The 19,168-nt window shown below is 40.5% G+C and overlaps 1 protein-coding gene across 1 annotated transcript in view; it reads left to right on the top strand.

The window, feature by feature from the left end:
- Window positions 1–1,533: 1,533 nt before the first annotated feature.
- Window positions 1,534–19,168, top strand: part of hivep3a (HIVEP zinc finger 3a) — a 44,260-nt gene continuing 26,625 nt past the window's right edge. Inside the window, exon 1 of the mRNA XM_022215244.2 lies at window positions 1,534–1,632. The gene's annotated coding sequence lies outside the window, so the exon portion shown is untranslated. The remainder of the gene's footprint in view (window positions 1,633–19,168) is intronic.

Genomic DNA, 19,168 nt, shown 5'->3' with positions numbered 1-19,168 from the left:
CTGACTGTTTTCATTTGGTATTCTCAGTGCTCCCCTTCGTCTTCGTCAACACCGACCACACCCCTGATCCTTAAAGGGTTCCAAGCACCTGGCAACCCATGTGGAAAAACACTAAAGTGAGCCCTGTAACACATGAAGACTTTTAATAGGCCGACCCCAGTAGTCTTAATTAGTCGGCCGTTCATTTCTTGTACAGGCCTAATTGTGGGGATGAAATACTGTTGGGATACATCCCACATTCATGCAATATGATGAGATGTTAACGGGGAAAGATTCACCTTTTAAACTTCAACATTCAAATCAATAAAATTAAATATTTATTAAGTAAACGATGAGCGCAGGTCTTGGTAATGAGAGGGTATTTAGAATGAGATCATTCAGCTGATAAAGTAGTGATTCATCTCCTACATAGTCTGTGTTAGTCTCATATGAGTGAGAGAGACTTTTCCACTCTCAAGAAGTCCATTTCTGTGTCAAAACAAACAACCTAAATAATCTGTAATGTTACAACAAGTGTAATAATGACGATGCATGCACGAAAAAGCGTTTTAATGCATTTTATAGCTTTAAATTAAGGTAAAATTTTGAAGCTTATTTTCCAGCGTTACTGTAGAGGGCGGGTCTTGCGGTAGTGCGCGTGGGTTTGAGGTAGTGCGTTTGTCTCGCGCTCTAGCAGCTACTAATAAAAACTAACCTAAATAACGCGTAGAAACTCGGGATTTAACCGATTAAACCACCAGCATAACTGCATAGAAGACGACCGCTGTTATTAATATAGCCGTTTGCTCACCAGTATGACTGCTCATAAGAGATTTGTGATAATAATTTGATAAGTCAAATGCGTAATTTGCGTAATTTAAGCGATTTTCGTGTATCTTACGCGGGCCTATGCACACTTGTATTTTAGAAATGTCATTTACGTTTCACCTTTTTTTTTTTTTGTAGTTACGACTGAATGCTAATTAAGCTACCCCCACTGGCCTTTGTTGACAAAGTTGTGGTCGGAAATGTTTTCTCCTCGGTGATGCTGGGTGGCAAACTGCAGCATCAACTTTCAGGAGGATTCACTCCGTCCCGCTGCCAAACAGCATCTGGACCGGGCAATTCACGCTAGCGGCCGGTAGCAACCAAGCTAGCTGTCCGTAACAGTGTGCTGTGAAGTACGAAGCTACAGCATTTCTACAGGTCAGGGCAGCAACACATCAACAGCTGGATGCGTTACAATAAATTAGCATAATTAATGTTATCTTATGTGCTGTATGAAGAGGTGGGACTGAGCGGTGTCAAGGTAGCTAGAATGAAGCATACCGTTTCCGTTATGGAAAAATAACATTTGCCTGTTGAGTGACATTTTGACCTAAAACTGGGAAATTTGGTTGTATTTAAAACACACTTAAAAGCCACGTCATATTTCAGGTATAGTATGAGCGGGAAATTGGTTAATACTGTCTAAAAATTGAGTCTCATTACTGTCTTTCGAACGCAGCAAGGCTAAAAGTGTGCACTTTTCGCTTTTATTTTGAAGACCATATGTGGGCATTTCCTGTGTCGTCCTGGTGAATGTCTGCTGACTTGACGCAGCTGGTGAAGCCGTGGCCGCACCGCAGAGAAGTGAAGTTGAGCATCCTGCAGGTAATGTAAGCTCATACATGGTGTCACTGAGGCGTCGTTGCAGATATTAACACGTATTGTGTTGCTTAGTTTATTTGTGAGATCATACATGGTGCTGCAGGGCGGGTGTTATTATTTAACGTGTTTTTTTTTTTTCTTGTCGCTCTTTCTTCTCAATGGTAAGACAAAATTAACTGACGTGAGGTGAATGGAGCTGAGAGTGAGAGCTGTCGTGTTTTTGGAATGCTTTTGACTAACATGTTAGAGGGGTGTTTAGCTCCCCTGAACTGGTCTTGGGCTTGTCCATTCCCCCAAACTGGCTTCATTCATTGTCTGGGAGAGGGAGGAGGAGGTGGTGAGCTGCGGCAAGTCATCCACAGTTGGACATAAAGACACAGGAAGCAGACAGATTTCAGGTTCAAAATAAACCTCTCCAGTTTTTATCATGTATTCAAATAGGATAATGGAGAAGAGTGGTGGTGTTCACATGCTGGACTGTATGGAAGCAGGGAAGTGACATCATTTACTTCTATTTACACGCAATTCAGGTGCTTTTACCACCTCACTAAAACCCAATAAAGCTCTGTGTTCTGATTACAACATCATTTTCTTTTGGCGTAGCTCTAGTTTTCATAGTGCTCCTGTTAGATTTTATTGAATGCTGGTTTTTCCCTTATCGAAAACATGTTCATTGTGCCGTTTGTTTTTTCACTGTGTTTTTTTTTTTGCTGTTTTTCCACAGGTTAAATTGTACTTGTAGAGCAGCAGGGAAAAAAGTTTTAATGAACATGAATTTTAAACACCCATCCCTTACCCGCACACTCCAAACCCAGACAATGACTATTTCGGCACTAAGAGAAAGAACAATGTTTCAAATCCAAAGTAAGATGATCACATTGCTATTGACCAAATATAAACTGTACAATTCGCAGCCGTCCTATGACAAATGAGGACAGTTACCAGTTTATTGCAGAAGTGCCCACCCAGTATAGATGTATTTACGCAACAGTGATCCACGCAAGTTATTTTAAGAATTTGTCAATGATTCTGTGCATTCTGTACCAGGTAAATAAATATGTAACTCTCTGAATCCAGTACAACTGTACAACTCACAACCTCAAAAATAGCAAGCACCTTTCATAGATGACTACTTGGTTGCAAAACAGATGGAGGTGCTTTGTTAACCCATGAACAAACAATATAAAAACTGGCATAACTAACAGGTCTTTGGTTGTTCAAAAAGTGGCATCTTCATACATCTCACTAGAATGACATACACTACCGTTGCAAAGTTTGGGTCACTTAGAAATTGTCCTTATTTTTGAAAGAAAGGCATTTTTTTCAATGAAGACAACATTAAATTAATCGGGAATGCAGTCTAGACATTGTTAATGTGATAAATGACTATTCTAGCTGGAAATAGACAATTTTTAATGGAATATCTAACCCTATCACTCCTGTGTTCTAATGGTACATTGTGCTAACTAATGGTGTTGAAAGACTAATTGATGATTAGAAAACCCTTGTCCAATTATGCTGGCACATGAATAAAAAAAGCCTGGACCCCAAACTTCTGAAAGGTCTGGATTTTGATGGCATAAATATTATCATTGTAATTAGAGCACCGTGAAAGGTGCTGCCTGTTTGGAAAAAGCAGGGTTTTGATTTATTTGAAGCTTGTGCAAACAGATGTGAATCATGGCACTTCCAGCTTTCCATATTTGCCCAGTACCGGGAAACAGAAATAGTTGGCTGTATGGTGCAGTTTTATTTTGAAGAAACCTTATGTGCAGGCTTTGCTGTTGCTGTGAGCTTGACGCTGGTCGTAGTAGCTCATCTGGGTTCGCTGTGTGGCATCATGTAGGAAAACTGGAGTGGTCTGCCTCTACATGTCCCGAGTGTTGCGTTCATCTACATAGCTCAGTGCGGACGGAGGCAGGGGAAACACGGGCTTTGTGGGTATTTTGTGGCTCAGATAATAGCAGCTAACGTCGTTTATCCAGTTACTCTTTTTTTTTTTTAACATCCCCTAATGAGGCTGTTTTACACAGGTGTGCATGGCTGGCCATTTCTTGTCGGCAGCGTGTGATGTTGCTCCTCAGCTCTCTGCGCCTCGCTTGTACCAACCAGCCTCCATTCAAAAAATCTGGCACTTTAATATTTATTATATCAAGCGCGCATGCCCGTCCAGACTTAAGACGTTCAATCAGTTATTGGCGTTTTCTGGGAAATATGTCATCCTCTTAGATCCTCTTGTTCCTTTATTTATTTATTTACAAAAAAATCAGCCCTGTCCCCGCTGCTTATCTCAGTTTTAATGGAAGATAATTATAGAAAATCAAGACTACAGGTCCGCATTTTACTGACTGCATGAATGCCGAATAGACAAGCAGACTCAAAGCATTTAGAAAATGTCATCACTTCCCTTTATGAATACATGCATCTCGTTGAAAAACACATTTAGACTAATATTTGCTTAACGGAACGCGACGCTGGTGTTGCTTCATGCAACAGAGAAACTCCCCTTTGCCAGCATAATGCCTCCCGCTGCTCGCTCTTTTCTGCATAACCTGCTTGCAAGGAATCCAACATGACATCATGCGTGAGAAACAGTCTCTTTCAGGGCGGATTTCATACATTTATTTATTTATTTAGCGGCGGGATCAAATCGCCCATAACATTACATAATCACAGCTGAGCTTAAATTGGTGGGTTGATTTTTGGATGTCGGTGTAGCGTGTAGTCACTTTCAGCATCCCTGTGTTCGGTGTCTGGATTTTTTAGTAGCACTGTAGGATTTTACTGTTTTGGAATAAAATTAAAATAGAAAAAAAATGTTTTTTCTGTGAGGATGTGCCTACACAGAAGAAGAAAATGACCTACTGTGCAGATCAGCTCAGCAAAGCCAGAACACTCCTCTTCTTTGCAATGATGTCTGCTGGATTAGAGGGCATCTGAGGATAGCCGTGGCTCGCAACATTGCTCTGCTGCAAAAACACTTGCTACAACAGAGCCTTTTTTCTTTCATTTCCTTCATGTGAATGTGATTGTCTTTAGATTTAGAATGAGCTCATTCTCAGAAAACACGGAGCATTTCAGGGCACGACTTGGAGCTGCTTGTATCAGAGTGTTTCATCATGATGATAAATCATCAATTATCAAGCCACCCGTCTGGTAGGGAGGAGCAGTTGTCCTGAATAGCTCTGCAAATAATGGCAATTTTTACTGCCAGTTAATCTGTTGATAAAATATGATGAAAGAAAAAAAATTCCCTTCAATTTCTTTTTTTCCCCCGCTGATATTCTACCATTTTTCCTGGAAAGCAGCTGGAGCCAGCAAGTGTTTCACATTATTTCTCAATAGATCATGAAAATTAATTTTTCTGACAACTGACTGAGAAATTGATAGTCAGTATGAGCTCTGTATGATTTTTTTTTTTGCGTATTTGGTGCAGCATATGCAGCTGATATCTGTGAACACTGGACCACATGTAACAGCCGCATGTTTTTAACTTGTACATACATGGAATGGAACACGTACCAAGAAACCATTGCAGATATACAAACTGATACACATGAGTCAGGCCAGAATGAAGTGTTTTCTTCCCCTGTCTGTACACTGTCATCCTTTAACTAGAACCTGAGACTCGCTCTCTGTGTGCCACGCTGTACTGCTGTCTCACCTCCTCGTGAAGGGGTCAGATTGTTGGCATTCTTTTGTCACACTGTGTCCTCAACAGGGAATTTCTTTCCTCAAAAGGCTCTGTGGAAAAGCCAGTGGCGGTGACTGTGGTTGTTTATTATCATTTTCTCTTCCTCCAGAGTTGTCCTTCACCTCAGGAAGGATGCACAGGGGGACATAACAATCCACTGCTGTGTGCTCCAGCAGTCAGATGTGATGCCGTGTACCTGCATCAATCACTCACCCTGCAGATGAACAGGAGCAGCTCCTGTCACTTGTTGTTGTCTGATTGCTACTTGGGGTAACATTGACCTTATGCACCTATTTAAAAGCACACCGTCACATTTTTTGGAAACAAAACGCATCCTTTATGTCATAAATCTGTCTGTAGTAGTGTGAATATAGACTGAAGCCCCTCTCAGACGTGCACCAACCTTTAATCTGTCAATTATTTAACATGTCTGTCGCATGTCTGAATAAATGTGGTCGCACTGACAGATGGACACACACAACTCATCAGCCATAGCATTACTTGTCCAGGTCCTCCTCGTGTTGTCAAAACAGCTCTGACCAGTCAGTGTTTGGACACAAAACCTCTCGGGGTGTCTCACTCTGGGACATTGGTCGCAGATGCTTTCGGGTCTGTGAGTTGCAGAATGGGGTCTCCATGGATTAAGTCTGTTCCAGCTCATCTCGTAGATACTCGGTTTTGATTGAGATCTGGGGTGTTTGGAGACGAGGCCATGGGCTCTTTGTTATGTCTTTTGAGCTTTTCCTTAACTGTTGTTGTGTGTGGCAGAGCGTGCTGTCCTGCTACTGGAGACTGTTGCCGTGATGGAGGCGTGCTTGGTCTGGAACAATGTTTAGGTGGGATGTACGTGTCAAAGTAACATCCACATGGATGCTAGGGCCCAGGGTTTCAACATGATCAGTGTTTGTCACTTAAGAATGGTTTTAATGTGACAGATTTATGTGTGACCTGTTGATATAGGATGACTTTACAAATAGTGTGCCCACCAAACAGCAGTCTGTACAGGAAGTGATTCAGCTGCAGCATGATTCCAGACATCATTGTGGCTGCATTGACTACATAGAGAGTTTCTGATTTTTTTAATCATAACAACACAAAAAAAATAAATAATTCGCAACAGTGGTTATAAATGAGTGTGATGCATAGACCAGACACTTGCTCTCACTTTGCTCTGAAAACAAGATAACCAGGCAGCTTTATAGGATTGTAAGGGCCTCATACATTATATAGTACATAACTTTGCTTCCTGTTTGGTTCATTACATGGCAAATACTGTATTATGTGTGCTGCAACTCTTTCTTTAATACTTTTTGGTGTCTGTATAAGAAGCAATAAAGTTACCCAATCCACAAATTTGCAAAGCTGCAACAGCTCAACAAAGCACCTCCATCACCACAAAAAGAAAAAAAAACTATCATAAAGGAACAGCACGATCCGTCATTATGTGGACTTGTCATTCTGTGAAAACAGTTGCATAATCCTGGACTGTATATAAATATAGACGTAGCCTCCAGGTCAAAAAAGTAAAGCCAATGCAAATGTGATTTAAATCTGCCCTGTTTCGGCTGTAGCCATCAGCGGGTAACTGATCTGCACAAATCTATAAGAAAATGACCCTATTTCTAACTTGATTTTTTGACCCAGTATGTATTTTTTTTACTGAGTTTATAGTCCAATCTCTCCTCCTTCAATACAGCATAATGCTCATTATGCAAGTCATTGTCCAATTTAGAGTAAGCTAGATGATAAAGTAGGTTCTGTTTTAAGACTGGGCTACCTTGTGATTGAAAAGTCACTACTGTATTGGTTGCGTATTGTCCTTGACTTTGAAAACAACACCCCAGTGTTAGCTCGGTAGGGCTTTGAGAGTGCAAATTTCTAGTAGAGGAGTTTTAGAACATTTCCTCCAATGCAGTGTCAGTTTTAACTATCATGTCCCTCATTTTTATGGACTGGACTACTAAACGGTGGAAAAGCTCCCAGGAACTGCGTGTAGGAAGGTGATGACAAGTAGTGAAGTGGAAAAGTGCATTTTAGTAGCATTTAATCCAGAGTAAAGCTCCTGATGTGTCTGCCGGTGTATCACCATTAACAAATCCACCATTCTTGTTACCTTTAAGCTGTAATTCTTGTGAGTTAATTGTGGATCTTTGTAGGCCAGAGTTCCTCCTATCAAGCATTATATTCTAGTGGGAGCAGAATGGCCTTATTGTGGCACTGATAGTCCCGAAGCCCACATGGCTTTCTTGGTGTTTTCCACTGGAGCCAGGATGATGTGCTTGAGTTTCTTGACACTGGACAAGAGCAGAGCAGCTCAAAAGGCAACCAGTCTCAGCAGTGCTCCTGCCAATTCATAACACATACAGTGGTGGTACGGTAAACATTTATGCCGCGTGCAAAGTCTCAGAGTGTGTCCTGAAGTCCCACGGCGTGCTGTTGCATTATGAAATGGCACACACTCTTGGTTTTTGCTACGGCCCTGTCAAAGGTCCCTCTGTTCAACCAAGGGCAGCAGAGCCTGAGAGGACAACATTGATATTCATGCAGCTCGTTCTTATGGAGTCACCAGCGGGCGCCTCATCCCTCAAGTGTCAGTCATTACAGTGTCCTTGGTAGCAGGTGAAATGTGAGGGCACTTGTATCTCTGGAGCCTCACTGATGTTGTCCACATTTCTCTTCCAGGCACTTAGTAAAGGCAAAAAAAAAAAAAATGCTAAGCAAACATACAATCAGAACTTTATTGAAGCATAAAGAAAACAGTCTTCTAGGCGAGGGAGTGGTACTGTATTTACCTATAAGAAAATGTGTAATCATCCTACACAGCTTTGTCAGTTTAAACCCTATGATTGGGTTTCACTTCTTTTTGGCATTAATGGTGTGAACAACAGGGCTGGGTATTGTCCAAAAAGTACAACCAAACTATTTTTTTTATTCATAACACAACTACTTCTGTCACTTTCACGTGTAAAAACATGGCCAACTGCATGAATGCCTTCAAGGCAAAAGAAATTATTTAGATTTACCTTATTTGATAAAGAATATTTGAACGAATCTGATCAGGTACCAGCTACAAGAAGGACGCCTAACTTCTTTGGAAAGCTTTGCTAAGATAAGCCACCTTTAAAGCTGTACATGTTTGACATTTCATAGTTCAACCACAACTAAACAGAAGTCCTGCAACCAATGTTCTGTTTTGTTACTAGTTAATCTGCTTAATTTTTCAGTTAATTGTTTTTGTAGAGGTGTTAGAAAATAGTAAAAAATGTCCATCACAATGGTGAGGCACCGAAACTGAAAGTCGTACTCAATTCAGAACTGAAATATATCTACTTTATGACTAACACTGAAAATATTTAAATAGAAAATTCCTTATATGAGATGTATTTGGTAATGTGGATAAATGAATTAAACGATTAAGTGATTTTAATTAAAGTTTAGCTAAGCTAATAATTCCAGCTGTTCCCTATTGGATGGTAGCATGTCAGTGACCTAAAATCAGTCTGTATGTGTCCTGATGGTCAGAAAAAACAAACTCGGAACATCACAACCAATCATTTCTGACTGTCCACTCCAGTTTAAGTAGGAAAAACCATATTTCAACCATATTCACCATTCCCTTCAATAGTTCCACTATAATGCTGAACTTGCATTGCTCTTATTGGAACAAATCTCTTCCCAATGCAATACATCATCACACTCTGTGTCCTTGCCTGAAACCTGAAGAATTCCATTTTTTTAACTCTTAGCAGCTACAGCAGTAATAAATCATGGATTCCTTGTGCAAAACCACGTGTTTATGATTTAAGATGTGTCAGGTAACCAGCATTCACATGTGTGTAAGGATGTATCAAGTGCACAAACGCACATCCACGCGTGGAAAAAGGTGACAACAGTCCTGCTAGTCGTACAGTAGGGGACCCTTGGGTGGCTCAGGTCATCAATCAGGAGGACTTCCCCCAGCCGCAGAGACACAAGCTTAAATGTCAAAACTGCCATAAGCGAACAGATTTCCTCCCCGCCAGCAGCCGGCCTAAGACAACGGGAGCGGAAATTGACTCTCATCCTTGTTAATGAAAGGATACACTCGCTCGTGTGTGTGTGTGTTTACATCCTTGCCTACGATTTTGCTTGCCCATGTGCTTGTGTACAGGAAAACGTGTTGGCAGAAAAGCTTGCACGTGTGCTTGGTGAATGCCGTATGCTCGGGTGTTAAGTGTCGTGCCTACATGCCGTGCATGTGTGTGTGTGTGTGTGTGTGTGTGTGTGTAGAGGTGCATGGGAATCAGAGCATGTGTGCTCTCGCTGCGACTTGTTAGGCCCGTAGCCGAGCTGCAGCCCTCTGCTGGAGGGGGTTGGATGCCGTCAGTGACCCTGGAGGCGAGCGTATGGACGCAGCTTGGGTTGCTCTGCGAGGTGGAAGGGCCTCTGGTTTCTGTGACCCCTGTGGAGAGAGCAGCCTGTCAGGCAGAAGGCCTGTCAGCTGCAGTTCTCATTCACAAATCACCTAGTGGATGCGCATGCGCGCGCGCGCGCACACACACACACACACACACACACACACACACACACACACACGAATAAGCCACAAAATGTACCCAACGTAAGTTCTGCTTTTTGGAAACATGTAACTCAGACACTGTTAAAACAGCATTTGGTTGTCATATGTGAACATCTGCTATAATCTACTCAGACACAAGGGAAACGTGCTTTGTTTTTACTCCTAGATGTCTAATTGTTTGAAATATATTTCTCTTTAGGTAAACACATTAATAACATAAACTGTTCTCAGGCTTTGGTATTGACTCACTGGGACACTTAACCTAAACATAACTTTTTTATTTTAATGCTTTTTGTTACACCGCTATGATAAAATCTTTGGGAATCTGGTTTTAAAACATATCCAGACAAGGCAAATAATGATGTCATATGTGATTATTGTAGAAAATATAAACACTATTGCACGTCCTCAGTTTCTTAGAGAACCACTGATGTCATCAGATGGCTTGTTTTGCTCATTGAAAATGGTTGGATGTTAGTTTTTCTGTTGAACAAATAACTGAATTATCAACTAATTGTTCTGATGATATCAAGACACACAAACTACGCGAATGTAAAATTTCTCTTCGAAAAATAAATGGTTTTTAAATAAAAGCACTGAACCCTCGGTCAGTTCCGCTCAGTGACATTTCCAATAAAGTTTATTCAGGCAAGATGGTTGCAGCATCAGTGTTGACAGACAGGGAGAAAAGTGGTGTTTACTTTGTGCAGAAGAAAAGAAATGTGTGCTTCTGTTCAGTGTGATATCTTTACGGTTTCTGGATGAGCAGAGAAGTCACAGGTTCTGGCTGCAGGAAGACCGATTAATGCATGTAGTGTGGGTTCACATGTTGCACTAAATACATAATAAAAGTCACACAGTGTCTGCCAGCTTTCAAGGCTAACTGAGCTAGCATGCTATAGCTGATGGACAATGACTGCGGCACTGTCAAAACATTCCAGGTGGATCATGAGCTCAAGAACTTTTCCTCCAGAAGTAAAGATATGTAGATAGTAATAGAGGGAATCATGGCTGGAAGATGAGCCTGGTTTCAAAATGTGGGTAGAAATGATGCCTTTCGTTTGGTTTAGCTGTTCAAACTATGATATATCCCGTGATATTGTGGCTGGTTACAGGAAAAATCATGCTAAAAATTACATTTTGGCTTGAGGTTGTGATACCAGGAGTGAATGTAAAATTGATTTGGTTTCAGTTTTCTAAAAAAGCTCGAATTTGTCTTTCAGCTCTGAAAATACCGTGTTTGGCTTGTGTATTTATAAAGTTATGACTCAAAAATGCTTAAAAACCCAACACAAGTTTAAAAATGCAAAATTTTGACCCGCCCTTATGTACTTCAAGGGCTGGTAACTTGGAAAATTCTAATAATATGAAGGCAAAAAATTTCCATGGCTTAATTAAATATTCTAATGTGATTTTAGAGGGAAAAAATGCTCAAAAAAGTCAGTCGGGAGGCTCTGATTATTTTTTCATGGAATGACCCAAATGTTTTTTTACTGCGGGATGAGAGGGAACCATGACAGTGAAGTAGCAAAACACAACACCAAAACAAGGCGCTGAAAAACACTTAAATGGTGCATGGATCTGAGGGGGATGGCAGAGTCAAGTGATAATTCACTAAGAGTGACAGTCATTTGAGCCATTGTTTATACAAAAATATTGATTGTGGCAGAGTTGAAGCCGTGTTAACACAGATCATTGCATGTGTAGTATACGCTGTGGAAAATCTGGATTGCATCACGCTGTGTCCCCCTCTCTCCTCTGCTCACTCCTGTTGACATTGTCCATAAAGGTCGTGTTTTTCTGAGCAGAGAAAGGACTATGATAGTAGACTGCAGGCTTTTGTATTATGTAACAGCAGTTGTGTCAGTTTGTCTGGATTTATCCCCCAGTTGGTCTTTTGTCCGTGATCCTTGTGCGATAGAGACTGCAGCACTGGTGATAGCCTGGTTTCTTACTTAGCCGCTGCTGACTCAGCTGGTACCTACAGGTAGACCTCATTGGCAGCCATGTCCCAATTATTGCCTTGCATCAGAAGTGCATGTCAAAATACTACTGCTGCCTACAGTAACACCAGCTACTCCCCGTCTCGGTGTGTGGACGATATAGATTCCTGAACAGGCAGGCTCTTTGGCAGCCTGCCTCATCCCTGTCTGTTGATTCACTGTTGGTGAAATAAGAGACCATATGGCTGCTCTCTCCCTGCATTACATCACCTTAAGATCCAAGCAGACCGGTTTGCATTTACAGCCCAGCTCAAGAAAAAAAAATCGTTGTATTTGGATGGGTTTGATCTGTGCTCTTCCACAAAAATTGGCCTTGGAAATGAACTGTGCTTTAATGAGGTGGATGCACAAAAGGTCAGCAACTGTTTTTTTTCTTCTTTTGTTTTTGCCTGAAATAAAAACAGGCTAGGATGTACCTTTTGTAGTCCGTATCCTGCTTAACCCAGGCACACAGCCCAAGCCAGATGCATCAGGCTCAACTGTGTTAGTATTGATCCATCTGAGTTATATCACATCATGCAGAGTTACTGCTCGCTGCACACATTCAGGCTCCTGAGAAGTATTTGCATGTGGTTGTTATCAGCTATTCACTGGTTTCCATTAGCTTCCTGATTTGGCTTTTCTGCCTGGATCCTTTAATCCAGTGATTCACTGTGCACTCTCACTGTTCACATAATGGTAGTGATTTGGTTTGAAACATCTTTATGGTATCTATGACTATTCTAGCTGGAAACTAGCTAGAATTTTTAATGGAATCTCTACATAGGGGTACAGAGGAATATTTCCAGCAACCAGCAATAACTAGATACTGTGTTCTAATGCTACATTGTGGTAGCTAATGGTGTTGCAAGGCTAACTGATGATTATAAAACCCTTGTGCTGTTATGTTACTACTTGAATAAAAGTGTGAATTTTCATGGAAAACATGAGATTGCCTCGATGACCCCAAACTTTTAAACAGTAGTATACATATACATATATATCACTTTTTACTACACTTAGTTTTTGTTTGAGTTTCAGTTTAGGGCTGCATGCCTGTTGGGATTTATGAAATGTTAGGAAAAAAAAGGAACAAACGTTTTTGTTTTTTTAAAATTTGCCACTGCCTACGGAGGTGTGTTCAAACAGCTTGTTTGATTCAAAGGGCTACCCTTGACTGATAATTTTCCAATGTCATTAAGCCAGTAGTTGACCAAATGTTGCACATTTATATTATGATGTAAATGAAAGTTAAAGCTGTGCTACGATACAGAGAAATATAAAACCGCAGCTAATTATAAGCACTTTTGAGATATAAATATTAAAATCACATGCACAAAAAAATCTCACAGAAATCATATAACCTGACCATAATGCTGCCATTAGTCTTTTACTGGTCTGTTGTGGCCCCAAGTCGAAAAATACCTAATCTAATCCTAGTTTGCTATGACATACGATGGAAAAGCTCACAAATGTTCACTTGTAAAAAAGTTGGAACTGCCAGATGTTTGGGTTTATTGCTTGAAAAAAAGACAAAAGCTAATAGCTGCTTCTGACACCGATTCAATTTCTGATGACTGATTCGTCATCAGAGCTGTGTTTTAGTTTTGTTGTCCCCATCTTTCCATAAAATAGCATCTGTCTTTTTAAAGTGGATTAGCACCTAACCAGAGATGCAGAGCTCCGCTGATGTCATGTTGTCTAAAATGTGGAGCAGCTGAGTGTCGGTGGGGATTTCCTGCCGCAGAAATGATATCACTGCTGGTGAATGAATCATAGCAGGGAACAAACACCTGAAAAAATTAGTAATCTTGCTCAGAAAGCTTGTTTTAAGTCTGTGTTATTCCTCAGGCCACTGTAATAGTGCTTATTCACTTTCCGTCCAAAAACATTGATTCCCACAGCCTCTGACTGCAGGTGTAGCCTTTAGCAGTGCGCCTTTGTCTTTGTGTTGGTGATGAGTTTGTGCAAACAGTGTCACAGTTTCAAACTGAAACCCACACTCACACCCTGAAGCCACACACTCACAGACACAGCCAAACTTAGATGTGGGGACAAATATAGCAAGCGGCTGGTCATTTTGCCTATAATTAGCATTTCCTCTCAACATTTTTTCAACGTGTTTTCTTTTTGCTTGCACACTGCCTCCCATTCTTTGTGCCTCTTTCCTTGTTCCTGATTTGGTTTGCTGCTGCTCTGAATATATAAATTCTGTGCTTTTCTGTCAATGAACCTATTGTCACTGACTTTCCGTAAATATTAACGCTATTGTTATTGATAGAGTAACTTCTAGCTATCTGAAAGTCACAACTACAGTGTATGGCTATTTATCTGGATTCTGTCCTCTGCTGTGTTGATAATTTAAGGCCACAAAGTATTGACTTGTATCAGCCTGTGCTGCTGACCAAAGAACTGCAGCAACACCAACCAGTTTCTGGCACAGCTGCCAGCAGGCTCTAAGAAGGGTTTTTCCTGGATCAAAATAGGGCTTTGGTGGTGGACCACCCGTGCAGATCAGTGTGTAGAACATGATTGAGTGAAACTGTTAGGGGAATGGTTCACACTTTGGTGGTCCATGCTGCACACGAGGTTCCTGTATGCTTTGATAAGGATTATGGTTTGTTAGTAAAATTAAATCCATACAATAGACACAAATATTCCTATGAGCATCAATAAAATAAACTGAATGACAGTGTTGTTAGAGTCACACCTGACTGACAAGTTACTCGTAGATACTCCAGAGCAATTCTTAATGTTTTGGTGGCCTAATATTTTGCTTGATAGTTTAAAAATGACATATTTTAAAAATGGTTTTCTGTTGCAGACAGTTGCTTTTTTTTTAATCCATCATTATACTTTCACAGACGGAAAAGCTTTGAATGTTCCTAATCTAAACCAAAATAGTTGAAGTACAAGTGTTGGATTCTGGCTGTTTGCAGTATTTGCCTGCTATTACGGATTCTGGTGTTTTTGAAACAGCGAAGATACCACAATCCACTGGTTTGACATTGTGGGGACATTTAGTCTATTAGTAGCTGACAGTTACATAACTGCAGTGTCCCCAGTTCAATTGCAGCCAATAGCCTTTGTCACCCAACATGCCCTTCTCTTGTTCCCCTTGTTTCCCCTCTGCCTCTATATTTCCTGCTCCAATTAAGCCAAAAATACCAATAGATGCCAAATAATGTTTGAAAATTAAATAAACATGAAGCTAGAATGAGGAAACAGTCAGCCTAACATGACTTCCACTTTTTCAGTTCAAACGAATTCAAACCAGCATGCAATATGAATATAATTCATATGCTGCATTACTGTGGCATTACTCTGATAACTATGGCAGTCATGTTGATAAAGTCTTGTTTTATTCATTTCAGTAATTAGTTGGCCAATGATCACTTAAGGAAGCTGTTTAATATCTGCATACCTAATATAAATCATGCTCTCTCTCTCTTACTCGTGTGTGACCTTCTGGTCAGAGATCTTACTATAAATGTTGGAACATGTTGGCACTAGTGAGGTTGTAGTTGATGTTGCTTCATTGGTTTTTGGTGCCTCCGCTGCCTCATTTTATTGCTACTGTCAGGAAACCTTATCTGTAGTTGTTTTCATTTTAAAGGTCCACGGGAATCTTCTTGGAAGACTCTGTTCCATACAAGTGCAGTATGTCGTCTATACATATTGCATGCTGTACTTAAACACAAATGTTAGGTTGCCCGCGAACATGTATAAAAGGGTAAATATAGAGTCTTGCGGACTTGGTGGGGGGAAATTGACGGAAATTGCGTCACATGGACACTAGTGGACCTTCGCAGATGTGGAAAGCATGACACTGGCCTTACTGTTGTGAAGAAAGGCTGTGTTCTTTACAAAGTCAACCAACAACCTTATCTTTTGACATCTTCAGTGAAGAACTCCAAGTTTAAGAATGCCCTCTGCTGGGCTGTAATGCAACGACTTAAATGCAATGGTTCTTACAATTGATTCTGTCATTTTTTCCAATTTATCTAATTTTCAAATTTTGCATCCAAGTTATCTTCCTTACAACCTGTTTTAGCATAAAGCTTGGTAATAGGGAAACAGGTAGCAAAGCTGTGAAAAAATGTCTACAATACACCTGTTAAGCCAGACATTTCTTGGCCAGGAGTGCTGCTTTCAGATCCAGGCTTTTTCCCTCCAGGCTTTAGTCAGTGACATTATGTCACACTCTGGATCAAACCTTGTATGTTTTCAAAAGTACGTTCTTGCTGACCTTATATCTGATGCGTTTGGTTGAATTTCAGTTTAGTAAGGACCACAATTAAGACTAAACTGGCAAATTAAAGCAAGAATTTCAACAAAACAGGCAATATATTACACTTGGAATATAAAAGTAATTGACATATCAAAATGTATTTTGCTGCACTGTGTGACAAATTTGGAGAATATGTGTATTGTGGTGCTGTGGTCCACAGTAAAAACTGTAACTATTGCACCCTGAGTACACAGACAGGCCTCTTTGGTCCATAAAGGTACATTTGTACACACGTGGAATTAGTATGTTATTGGAACATTTGTTAGTAGAGTCTACACCAGCACCACCCACCACAGCTCAGCTCTGCACAACATCTGTCAACATGGTCTGCTGTTGGGAAGTCAGGTCATCCAGCAAGCAGAGCTCTTTCTGGAGCTCATGTGGCTATTTATCTCTGTGGACTCTTTAAATTGTGGCAGCGTGGCCTACTCTGTATCGGTCACACTGCTGTTTTCTGTGGCCGTCGGGGCAGGTTGAGGTTGAGAGGGGCATCTGTTCCGTTCTGGTTGGCGGTTAAATGTTTGAGGGGGGAGTCTCTGGTCAGTCTGTGGCTGGCCGTCTGGAGGGAGGAAAGGGGACCTTGTGGTTCTGGTTATATGTTGGGATTTACTGGCTGGGTTTCCACCCGTATGCACACACAAATTCTTGCAAAAAGGTACAGCTTTCTAGATCCAAACACACCGTTATATTTTCTGCCAGGTACACTGTACTGAAAAGAGAACGTCTTCATCTGTGCTTTATATATTCTTACGTTACAGTTTACAATCCCAAAGATGTGTTTTACGACAAAAATGCAGCCTCACATTTTAAACCATCAGTGACAATGCATTTCAGAGGCCATTAAGTACTACAGGCTGACTTGGTAAAGACCACCCTGTACTGTAGCAGGCAGTGGCGGTGACAGATTTTGCTGCCTCAGTAGTGTTTAAAGGCCATATGTGAAAGCCTGGACCGCTGGGATGCTGAGGAGGGACACTGCCTGTGTTGTCTCTCCTCTGACAGGTGGCACAGTGCCCAGAAACTTCCTTTGTGGCCCCGCAGGATGGAGACAGTACTGTCCTAAGCTTGGATGCAGCTGCTGACACTCCACCCACAACAACCACGGTCAGACCAATATATGTGTATGCCAATATTGGCCTTTTAGGTACAATCACATTTCGACCCGTCACTGTCATTTTCTAATTTGTCGCAGGTTTGTCCCCTACTCAGTAAATCATCCAAGTTGTTTCAGTAAGGTGGAGCTCAGATTCTAAAAATGTGCAGTGAAACTTCTTTTCCTGCTTTTAAAGATGTGCTAACTTGCCCTAAAGCTGCAATCTTTATGTTGGTAATGTACCAAATGACTGCATGTACTATGAGAGTTGTTGCTTGGACTGAAAAGCTTACAGAGAATTTCTGTTTTCAGCAGCCTGATAAGCCTTTAGCTGATTATCAGTTGATGGAACTACAAAACCTAACGTAACAAACCTGGAATGAGAGTGACTATGCTGGTTAAATTTGCCCACATGTTCACCATATATACCTAATGAATAGTAATGATTTGTCATTGTTGCGTTTACAACTTGTTCTGTTGCCCCAAAGTGGCAAAAAAGCATGCATTCAATTTTATTTCATTTATTCTGTTATTTTATAATCACACTATAACATTCGGCTTGTTTCCCTTAAAGGAGCAAATAGACAAAGCAGTATAGACTACTTACATATGGCTGTAGTAAACAGAGTAGAAGATGCTGGAAAAGGAACTGTTGTTTGACAACTTCTGAACAACCAAAGAAGAAACAAATCAAATTTTGGCCATCTGCCACCGAAAAATGGGGAGAAGCCTCTTGGAATTGTTTTCAGTTTAGCACATTGCAATTATTTTTTAAGGTCAGCTGATACTGGACATGTTTCACACTGCCCATAGGAGTGTGTTCAAATATCCGTAGTACCATACTATATATTATATGCCAGGAAACGATTTTATGCGTCCCGACTCCCGGTACATGACATGTGAAAAGTAGTATACCACAAATACCAGTATGTCCAGCGACATTCAACTAGATTTTGCAATATGCAGGCCTAGCAGGCCTTTCTGACCCATAATCCTCCTTGCAGTTACGTCTCATACGTCCCATTGTCTTGCACAAGTGTAAATATGTTTTAGCAGCTAGGAGTGCACAGAGAGCGAATTTCACACTACAGACTGAGAGTTTAAGATGCAATATTATAACAAAATAATAGGTCCTAAAGGTATGCAAACTACATGAAACGGTGCATACTTTATAGGAGCAGTGATTGTATGTATTTAAAGAACAAAGATTTGGAATGGAGCTGAAGACAGCAAAAGAAGCAGAAACAACTAATCCATCATGTGAGTGAAATGTTTTGTCAGAGCCTTTTTTTAAAAATTGTTTCCTTCATCCAGTGAGCGCATTAACCCTCCTGTCATGCTGCGGGTCAAATTGACCCGTTTTAAAGTTTTAAAAATGTGGAAAAAATATATATATATTTTCACTGTGAAATCATCCACATTTTCAACATTTTTTTAGGAAATTTTTGAACATTTTTTGGTGGAAAAAATGTTTAAGAACATTCAGAAAAAAAAATCAACCAAAATCCAGTGAATTTCGCTGTCAAATTTGGGGATTTTTTATTTAAAAAAAAAAACTTTTGAGGGAAACTTTTCAGAAATTTTCTTCCTGAAGATTTAGCAATTTTTTATAAATTTGGGGAAATTTTTTCTGAATTTTTGGACTTTTTTCAGACAAGGCAACAACATTTTTTGGTAAGGACAACACGAGGGTTAACTGTTTATCACCAAAATGCAATACATAACACGCACATAGAAATAAATTATGGAAACAGCTATCATGATGATACCATCAGGGCAGTGAACTACCATTTTTACTACTGCAGTACGAATAGAAATAGGTTGAATAAATGGTTAAACTTAACAACCCTGGATCTTACATTACTCAGTAGCTTCTTCCACCGTCACCATGTTGCAAATGTGATAAATTTGTGGTCTCTGA

The sequence above is a fragment of the Acanthochromis polyacanthus genome, chromosome 11 (genome assembly GCF_021347895.1).
Source record: "Acanthochromis polyacanthus isolate Apoly-LR-REF ecotype Palm Island chromosome 11, KAUST_Apoly_ChrSc, whole genome shotgun sequence".
Lineage (NCBI taxonomy): Eukaryota > Metazoa > Chordata > Actinopteri > Pomacentridae > Acanthochromis > Acanthochromis polyacanthus.
Note: the sequence above shows the minus strand (reverse complement) of the source record. Positions and strands in the feature narration are given on the sequence as shown.